This window comes from Triticum aestivum, chromosome 3A (genome assembly GCF_018294505.1).
Source record: "Triticum aestivum cultivar Chinese Spring chromosome 3A, IWGSC CS RefSeq v2.1, whole genome shotgun sequence".
NCBI lineage: Eukaryota > Viridiplantae > Streptophyta > Magnoliopsida > Poales > Poaceae > Triticum > Triticum aestivum.
The window spans coordinates 35,293,846-35,304,645 of NC_057800.1; positions in this window are offsets into that span (position 1 = coordinate 35,293,846).

Below are 10,800 nucleotides of genomic sequence, written 5' to 3' on the forward strand. Positions count from 1 at the left end.
AACCAGCCGTGTGCTTACTTGCAAAAGCTTCAGAAGGCTGACTCTGGCATCGATGACTTGGTCATGCAGGCATGAGGAATTTGCACACGCTTGCGAAGAAGAAGCATGTCATTGGCATCAAGAATGTCAAATTCCTCAAGGATCACATATGCGGAGCCTGTGAAGCTGGGAAGATGACCAAGGCCAAGCATCTAGCGAAGACTATCATGACCACCACTCGCCCATTTGAATTGCTTCACATGGATCTCTTTGGTCCTAATCATTATTCTGCTATCTCAAATGAAGCATCTCAATATGGCTTTGTTATTGTTGATGATTATTCTCGTTACACATGGGTACACCTTGTTACTTACAAACATGAAGTGCAGGAAGTCTTCAAACGATTTTCCTCGAGGGCTTCAACCAACTTTGGTGTGAAGATCAAGCACATCAGAAGTGACAATGGCACTGAGTTCAAGAATTCTAGTCTCGATGACTATCTTGATGAACTTGGTATTACTCATGAGTTATCTGCTCCTTACACTCCTCAGCAGAATGGTGTCGTGGAGCGCAAGAACAGGACTCTTGCTGAGATGGCTCGCACTATGCTTGATGAATACAAAACGCCTCGTCATTTCTGGACTGAGGCAATTGATACTACGTGCCACATCATCAACAGAGTATATCTTCACAAATTCTTCAAAAAGACTGCCTATGAACTCCTCACTAATAAGAAACCCAATGTAAGTTATTTCAAAGTCTTCGATGCTAAATGTTGTATTAGAGATCCTCATCACAACTCAAAATTTGCACCGAAAGAACATGAAGGTTTTATGCTTGGTTACGGAAAGGACTCGCACACCTACAGAGTCTTCAACAACATTCTCCACAAAGTTGTTGAAACTGTAGATGTGCGGTTCGATGAAACTAATGGCTCGCAAAGAGAGCACCTACCTACTGTCATAGATGAACCAGCACCTGAGGAAACTATCAAGTTCAAGGCTACTGAGGATGTCATTCCTACTGAAGAATCTGCTAAAGAATTCATTCCAGAACATGAAGAACATCGAGCTAATGCACCTGAAGAAAATGGTGCTGAAGAAAATGTTGATCAAACTCTTCAATGACAACCAGCTCATCCTCGCATTGCAAAAGAAGTGCAAGTTGAAAAGATCATCAATGACATCAAAGCGCTAGGTCCTCTCACACGCTCAAAAGCTTCACATTTGTCTAACTTTTGTGGGCAGTATGCTTTTGTCTCTATTACAGTGCCCACTAAGGTAGATGAAGCATTTCTGGAGCCTGAGTGGATTCAGGTCATGCAAGAAGAATTACATTAGTTTGAGCTCAACAATGTCTGGGAACTGGTCAAACGTCCAGATCCTCGCAAGCACAATATCATCAGCACAAAGTGGATCTACCGAAACAAGCAAGATGAAAATGGCCTTGTTGTGAGGAATAAGGCACGGCTTGTAGCTCAAGGCTACACACAGGTTGAAGGAATTGATTTCGATGAAACTTTTGCACATGTTGCTAGACTTGAGGCTATTCGCATATTACTTGCTTATGCTAACCATCATGATATCACTCTATATCAAATGGATGTGAAAAGTGCATTCCTCAATGGTAAGCTTGAGGAAGAAGTATATGTTGCTCAACCCCCAGGTTTTGAAGATCCAAAGAATCCTGACAAAGTCTTCAGACTCAACAAGGCCCTCTATGGCCTCAAGCAGGCCCCACGGGCTTGGTATGATACTTTGAAGGAAATCTTCATGAAGAAAGGCTTCAAACCCGGTTCACTCGACCCTACTCTTTTCACTAAATCTTATGATGGTGAATTATTTGTGTGCCAAGTATATGTTGATGATATTATCTTTGGCTGTACTGACCAACGTTATAGTGATGAATTTGCCTATATGATGAGTGAAGAATATCAAATGTCTAGTATGGGAGAGTTGAAATTCCTCTTAGGTCTTTAAATTCGTCAACAACACAATGGCATATTCATATCTCAGGAGAAATACCTCAAGGATGTACTAAGGAAATTCGGCATGCAAGATTGCAAAGGCGTCAAATTCCTATGCCCACAAATGGCCATCTATGCACTGATGAAAATGGTATTAACTTCGATCATAAGGTATACCGCTCCATGATAGGTTCCTTATTATACTTATGTGCATCTAGGCCAGATATAATGCTTAGTGTTTGCATGTGTGCCTGATTTCAAGTTGCACCGAAGGAATCACACCGGCTGTGAAGCATATTCTTCGATATCTAGCTCACACACCAACACTTGGATTATGGTACCCCAAGGGATCGGCTTTTGATCTTGTTGGATATTCTGACTCTGACTATGCTGGTGATCATGTGGATCGCAAGTCAACATCTGGTACATGTCATTTCCTCGGACGATCTTTGGTCTGTTGGTCCTCAAAGAAACAGAACTGCCTATCACTACCTACTACTGAAGTTGAGTACATTGCCGCTGGTTCTTGTTGTGCCCAATTGCTATGGATGAAGCAAACTCTCAAGGACTACGGCGTCAACATGAAGAATGTGCCTCTCTTATGTGACAATGAGAGTGCCATCAAGATTGCTCACAACCCAGTTCAACACTCGAAGACAAAGCACATTCAGATTCTTCATCATTCTCTTCGTGATCATGTGTTGAAGGGCGACATTTCTATTGAGCATGTGAAGACTGAAGAACAGCTAGCCGATATCCTCACAAAGCCCTTGGATAAGAAGAGATTTAGCAAGTTGCAGTGTGAGCTAAATATCCTAGAATCTTTGAATGTTCTTTGAAAAGGACACTCATCCTGACACTTCTGCAAAATTGATGACTTAGATGTGCAACACATGAAGAAAAGTTTTACTTCAATCAATGAAGAATAACACTCTTAGTGTGAAGAAATTAATGAAGAATTTGATTCTCAGAACCCTACGATAATTGTACGCGGTGTCTGAAATCATCATTCTTATACGGTGGGTCACGCCACCACCAAAGTTGAAATTCCTCAAATTATTCATATTCTTCAACTTTGCATAGTCTTCACTGGTTCCGTTGTTTTTCTTCATTGGCTATATATATATATGAGTTTATGTCCTCTACAGCATTCACTTATTGCTATTTCTTCAAGTTGGTTTTCTGCTAAGTGAATGTGATCGGACCCTTCCCCTCTATGCTATACTCAACCCAATCTGATCACAAATTCTTCATGTGCGTTCTATTTGAAACTCGTTCAAAATCTTCACTGTGTCCTTGTCAGCTGAAGAAATTGAGAACGGAGCTTTAAAACTAATCTTATCCAAATTTTTGGTTTTGCCGCTCAAATCGTTCCGCATCCCACGATAAATTTTTAATTCACCCACGATCTTACACGATCTCCACTACACAGTACGTGGGTGACACATGTCGTGCGAAGGAGAAGGGTCAGGGGCACATTCGTCCCAAATCTTTGGGCGAACAGTTTTTCACTGCTACTATAAATACCCCCTCATCCCTTCCTCACTTCCTTTACTCCGCTCGATCTCTCTCTCTCACACGAGCTTCCCAAACCCTAGCGCCGCCGCTGCTCCATCATCGCCGGTGAGGAAGAGCTTCACTGCCTCGACCTCGTCGTCGTCGTACTCGCGCCGACCGCGGAAATCTTCACCTCCGCCGCTGCCGTAGACGTCTTCCTCCGCCAAGTTAGGGCGTGGAAGATCTACACCGACGAACTCCACTGTTTCACCTCACTGTTCATCGTGTTCTTCATTCAGGGTAGTTAAAAGTTACTTTTACTGCCCTCTTTGATTCGAAGTTTCTCTATAAAATCTTGAAAGGTGTTCTATTCTTCAAATCTTCACACACTAAACACATCACATGTCATCTGTTCTTGATTCGTTTCTCTAAGCATCATTTTTCTTCAAGATTCCTCAATTGTGTGGATCTTCAATCTATACGACTCTGGAACCTAAGACAAAGAACGCTTAGTGAAAATCTTCAAGACTCATCTGGTCAAATTCCTGAAACTTGTTCTTTTTGAAAAACCTTGTGAGAACGCATATGACCTCTCCAAATTCCTCGCAACTATACTCTGTTCACAGGTACACATGTCAGCTGCTGAATCACTAGGTTCTCATCAACTTAACTCATTTGCAGCGTTCCTCGAAGAAAAGTTGCATACTTCTTCAGAGAATTCGATTGTTCAAATTCCTCAACTGAAGAAAATGGCTGATGGTAAAAGGCCACAGAAGGGAGGAAAGAGGCCTGAGGTAAATACAGCGTTTGAGATCCCTGATGACATATATGCTGGGTACTGCACACCTACTAAGGAAACCAAGAATGAGCGCAAAGTGCACAAACAGAGGATAGAGAGGAGATGGGCAAGAGAATGGAGGGAGTACAGATATGTCACTCCTAAGTACATGAAGAAATTCGCACTCAATCCTCCATGCCCAAGAGCTCCATTGGCACCTGGCCAAGTAGCAGATCCCACCAGCCTCAAGCGCGGTGAGGACTATCCTGATGAATGGGCCAAGCGCCAAGGCAAGTTGGCCAAGCAAGCCAGAGAAGCAGTGAGGAAATTCAATGAAGACTCTGCTGTGGCTGCTGCTGCCTCTGCTGAGGCCTCTGTCAAGCCGAGGAAATCCATGTCTAAGTAGCCTGCTCGTAAGCCAAGTGCTTCACCAATAGTGCCCTCACGGCCAAGTTCCTCAGTTGCGCCCTCACGGCCAGACTCTTCAAGGTCCTCATGACCAATCCCTCAAGCTGCTCCTTCAAAATCCTCAGCACCTCCTCCAAAGTCCTCAACTCTTCCGACAAAGTCCCCAGCACCTGCGCATCTGGCCTCGTGCCAAAGGACCTACAAGAATCTCCATTGCCTCTGGTGTCTCAGCAAGCTCCTCAGCTGCACCAAATTCTTCATCTGGCCCCACTATGATGAAGACCAAGGCAACTGCTGGACGAGGTCCTCGGCCAAGTCCTCAAAAGAAGCAAGTCGCTTTCCAAGTGCCACCTGAAGAAGATGAAGCTGATGATGATGAACTTGCAGAAATCATCAGAGACAGACAAGTTAGGGCCGCTAGAGCCAAAGGCACACCTGTGCCACTGTTTTTGGATCCCAAGCTGATCCTCGACTACATTGATCTCTGGCACAGGGACCCAAATACTCCTATGCCTGACTTCAAGTTGACGCCTGGTCAAAATCACATGCTGACTCATTTCATCCAAGAGGAGAAATGGAAATATGATGAGGCCAGGCAAATCAAGAAGGCCCAGTATAGAAAGGAGAAATACCTGAAGAACAACGTTGTCACTATGACCACTGATGAACTTGTAAAAATCCAATCTGAAATCAAAACCCTCAGCGATGACTTCCAAGCCTACTATGCTGATTGGCAAGGAGCCAAAGTTAGATTTGTAAAGATAACTGAATAGTTCACTTCAAATGTTGCTGCCCCAATGCAATAGGAAATTCCTCGGGCTAAAGCATCTGCTCAGCCGACTAAAGAACATGCCAGCACCGCTGATGACAATCAGGCTGCTGAAGAAAATGTAAGTCCCAGGGCTGATGACTGCATTCCAGCCACTGAAGAAATTGCCAGGGCACCCACTAGTGGTGTGCCTGAAGAAACTGAAGAACTCAGGGCAACTACATCAGTTGCGCCTGAAGAAAATCAACCAGATTCCTCAACTGCTCCTGCACCAACTTCAACTCCAATCCTTCCATCTGCATCAGATGTGAAGAAGACCAAGGCTGCAGAGCATGCTGCAGTGAAGAAAAGGAAAGCATCAGCTGCTTCAGATTCTTCGGCTATGAAGAAAATGAAGCCTATGACAAGCTCATTTGCACATCCGATTGATGTTGTTCCCATCTCAACCAGGCCATCAAAGGACCTTGTTCCTTTTGATGAAGAATATGTGATCCCCAGCGGATCTGATGAAGAAACTCCTTCTGCTGCTTCGTGTGAACCATTGGATGAAGAAATTGAAGTGGATGCGATCCCTTCAACACCTATCATCTCCTCGCCTATGCCTCAGTTCACAGCTGAAGAGGCTGGCGTTGAAGACATGGAAGATGAAGATGTGGACATTGGCTGCTCCACACCCGTAATCAGTGATGAATTCTGGGAAAGTCAGCATCCAAACTCTCCAATGTTCACCCCTCTACAGCAAATTCCTCAGTCCCCCACACAAACTGTTCACATGGGCTCTGAAGAAACTCATCCCACTGCATCTGTCCATGAGGAAATTCCAGCCACTAGCGCTGAAGAAACTGCTTCTACTGAACAACCAACTACGCAGATTGCCACTGAGGAAGAACCAGAAATTCCTCAGCCTGAAGAACCTGCGATTGAGATTCCTGAGGTCGTGATGCAACTCACTGACACTCCTCTGCCAAAGCCAAAGGATCCATTCTCACGCAAGCAAAAGTTCAAGGCTGATGATTTCTTCGGCGAGCACATATTCTTTGAAGATTATAACCCATATGACTCTTCTCACATTGGGAAGAGGTGTTTCTGGACTACTAGTCAAGCCAATTTCTATTCCTCAGTGCTGTTCAACAAGGAGAAGATTTTCTACCATGAGCATATTCCTCACGTGGATATGGAATCTCTGCCATGCTATGTACCAGTCCTCAGTGTTCTTCACGACGCTGGACTGCTCAATTTTTGCTCTGACATCCGCGATTGGAATGAAGAACTGATTCTTCAATTCTATGCAACGCTGCACATCACCGGAAATGTTGAAGATGTGAATTCATGGGTGCTGGACTGGATGTCTGAAAACACTCACTACACTGCACCAGCCTCTGAATTGCTTCGTGGTCTACCACTCAGTCCTCCCCTTGAAGAAGCTCGCTGCATCTACAGTGAACCTGAGCTCACACATCATTACATGCAAGTGCTGATGAAGCCTTTGAAACCAGGTCAGGCACCACGAACAAAATTCCTCGTGAAGGAATTGCTGTACGTGCCCAGAATTTTCTATCGTATTCTTACGAGGACAATCAGTCCTATCAAAGGCCACGACTCATCTGATGAGGAAATTGTTGGCATCATGAAGAATCTGGTATTCAACATCGTTCATGGCATTCCTGTCAACTATCACGATTTCTTCATGAGGACTATGGCCAATGTTGCGCTGTCTCCGTTTGAGCTGAAGCCTTATGCACCTTGGATCATGAGATTCCTCAGGACAAGGTCTTCACTCAACTACAAAGCTGATTTCCAGAATCATCTCAGCTACTTGCCCCCAATTGAAGTCCTCAAGCAGACATATTCCTCAGTTGATGGAAAGGGCAAGGCACCAGCTGTAATTGATGAAGGCATTCGTCCATTGGATGGTCAGTTTCGCAAAGTTGCATCTTATTCCACCAATGATGACTCTGCCACACATGATTCTGCCAATGCTCCCAAGTCCACTCCTCAAGCCACTACTCCGCACGTGATGACAGACCGTGAACTTCTGCTTAGTCTTCACCAGAAGGTGGATAAAATCACAAATGGGTTAAGCATTAGTTTGGTTCACTTCTTCACAACATGACTGCCACACACAATGCAGTGAAGAAAAACCACTACTACCTCCATCAAGTCTTCGGTCGCACCTGGGCAATCCTGTCACATCTGTATGGTGAAGAAGATCTGAAGAACATGGGTCTTAATGAAGATTTTGACTGGTCTGCACCTCCACCGAAGAAATTCAAGAAGGTCAAGGTTCCTTCTCTGGTGGCCAGCTCATATTCTTCATCGTGCGACACTGATGAACATGAAGATTTAGACGACACTGCGGCAGGCCCTACATTAACCAACGACCCCAACAACGCTGGCGCTCCTTCATCAACTTGATTATCTTCAGGGGCGTTAGTCCTCAGTTTCGATTCTTTTGGTCATTTGATGACAAAGGGGGAGAAATTTGAGTTAGTCTTCAAGCGGGTCTATATTATCGCCCATATACAACGTTTTTTTGCTAAGTTACAACTCTCGTTCTTCTGAAACTTTATTGGATCGAGTTGTAATCTTAAACCCGATGGTGCTCTGATACTTTTGATGCACTATGCTCTGATACTCTTTTCTGCATGCTTATTCCTCGTTAATATTATTGCATGCATGCTGAATTTCATCAGGCACCATATTTCATCATGCATTTCAAATTCTTCATATTATATGTTAAATGCGTGTATGAATTACAAGATATAGGGGGAGATCTCCATGATTCAACTCTTCAAGTGTGCATTGCTTCAAAAGCAAATTCCTCACTATGCACATCTTCAGGGGGAGTTCTTCTATATCTTGCAATCAAATTCCTCAATATCAGTATTTACACTTCATATGTTTATCCCCGTTGAAAACTTAACCTATATTGTCATCAATCACCAAAAAGGGGGAGATTGTAAGTGCATCTAGTGCCCCTTAGTGATTTTGGTGTATTGAAGACTTATAGGTTAAGGGACTAATGCGTGTGTGAGTGTACACAGGTCCATAAGTCTATGAGGAGTTTGATATTTATAGGAAAAGTTGACCCCTAAAAATGAATATCTTCGACTGAAGATTTTGGTATTTCTGAAGACTTTCATGAAGACTTTGAAAGTGAAGAAATTGGTGTGTCCGTGAAGACTTGATATTCATGCGAGGAATATGAAGCTTGAAGACTTTCGTTTTCTTAGTTTTGTTTTTCTCTTTCTTGAGTCATAGGAAACACCGTACTGTTAAAGGGGGTCGAGGAAATACTAAGGAAAATTTTCCATGTGATGCTCAACTCAAATCCTACACCTACCAATCCCTTCGAGTGAAGCCATTGGAAATCTCATACAGTTCAGTCAATTTCTTCAGTGACAGAGACGAAGTTCTTCTGGTCTCTGAGGAATTTGTCCTGACTGAGGAGTTAGGAATTCGCCAGTGCAGATTGCCTACACGGTGAGGAACATGATAGCCCTGAGGATTTTGGTACTCAAAATTCCGACCGTTGTTGTGATATGTGCCAGCTGTTTCAAAATATCTATTCACCTAATGGTCATATCATTGAAGGGCATTTATGTCTTATCATGTTGGGCTGCTCCCTAGGCTATAAATAGCCGCCCCCTACAACCACTAGCTGGGAGAGGCTGCTCCGAGAGAAACCGACACTTGTCATTTGAGAGCAACCCATCCTCCGAGGACTTTGAGCGAAAATCATCAAGTGAGGAAAAACCAAAAACCCAAAACCCAAACACCTACAAACCCCAAGTGATTGAGCATCACTGAAGAGATTGATCCTGAGTGGATCCAACGCTTGTTACCTTTGAAGATTGTGCTTCTTCCAGACGGTTAGGCGTCTTGGTCTAGAGCATCCAAGAGGAATTTTGGATCGCCGGGTGACCAAGTTTGTGAAGGTTTGGAAGTCGCCTGAAGACTTACCACGAGTGATTGGACGAGGTTTGTCTGACCTTAGTTTAAGGAGAATACGGTGAGGACTGGGTGTCTTGGACTAAGTGTCCTAGACTGGGTGTCCGGGACTGTGTGTCCTCGAGTTTAAATACTCAGCCCCTCCAACCAGACGTACAACTGAGACAGCAGTTGGAACTGGTCTACCAAATCATTGTCTTCATCTAGCTTACTGGTTCTATTTCCTCAACTCTTTCATTTCCTCATAACTGTGCTGTATGTTTGTTCATATCTGTGTTTGAAGACTTTGACCGAAGACTTTCTCAATTTCCTCAGTTCAATTTCTTCAGTCTGTTTGTCTTCATCCGGTGTTATCCTGTGATTACGCTTCCTGTACTCTGTGCCTGTCTTCATTTCATCATGATGACTATGCTTGTATTCTGTTATGTTTACCTTTGAGTACTTATTCCGCTGCTAGTAGTTCTTCGCTAAGGAATTTCCTCACCGGCAAATTCCTTAGTGAAGAATTTCATAAAAATCGCCTATTCACCCCCCTCTAGTCGATATAACGCACTTTCACGATGGAATCTAGATGTCTGATGGATCAATGACCGCTCCTTACGCGAATTGCAAATATCATGATCCCATCCTAATATTTGGATACAATTTATATCTTTAATCAATGTGTAGAGCGGTCTTTTACGTGTAGTTTCACTCTCCATCGGTGGTCTCTCACACATGCTCACACACTCTCTCCCGAGGTGTCTTTCTCGCACACATGCTCTAGATATAACCCTCCCTCCCTCTCGTAACCATTTACAACTGTTTTCACTAACCTTTATCACAAGCACTCTTCCTCTCGCAAACATACACACATACTATCCTCATCGACCCTTTCTATATACATGGACCTTCCTACGTGTCTCATGTACGCACATTACCTTTACGCCTGTCACTCACGCATTGTCTCACACCTCTCTTCCTAATCGGCGAGTATGATTCTAGCAGAGCATTCTGTAGGATGCCCCTTAAAGTTAGGTTGGATGAATAGTAATATGAGAGATAAAGGGGTTACCTTAGTCCGAGAACCTAGGGGTACAAATCCTAGCCAGCTTTGTCAGTGGACACAGAGTCCTTCACAATTCTGCTATCTTTGTCTCGTACGACTAGTCATCCATGGGTCTTCCTAAATGCGTCACAGGTCGACCAATGTGGCGCAGGACAGAACAGAACAAAGGGCCTCACCTCGACCCACCTGACCTCACGCGGTGACGCACCCTTTGCCCCCACGTCTCATTATCTTCTCACACCCACACATACCAACACAAACACCACACACACAGAAAATTTCTCCTGGTGCCTCTATTCCCTCCCCCTTGCATATACACACAATAAGGGAATGGAATCTCTTATTGTGACGTCATATTCGTCTCTCTCTCTCTAGACCACTCTCATTTCTCGTGCTATCTCTCT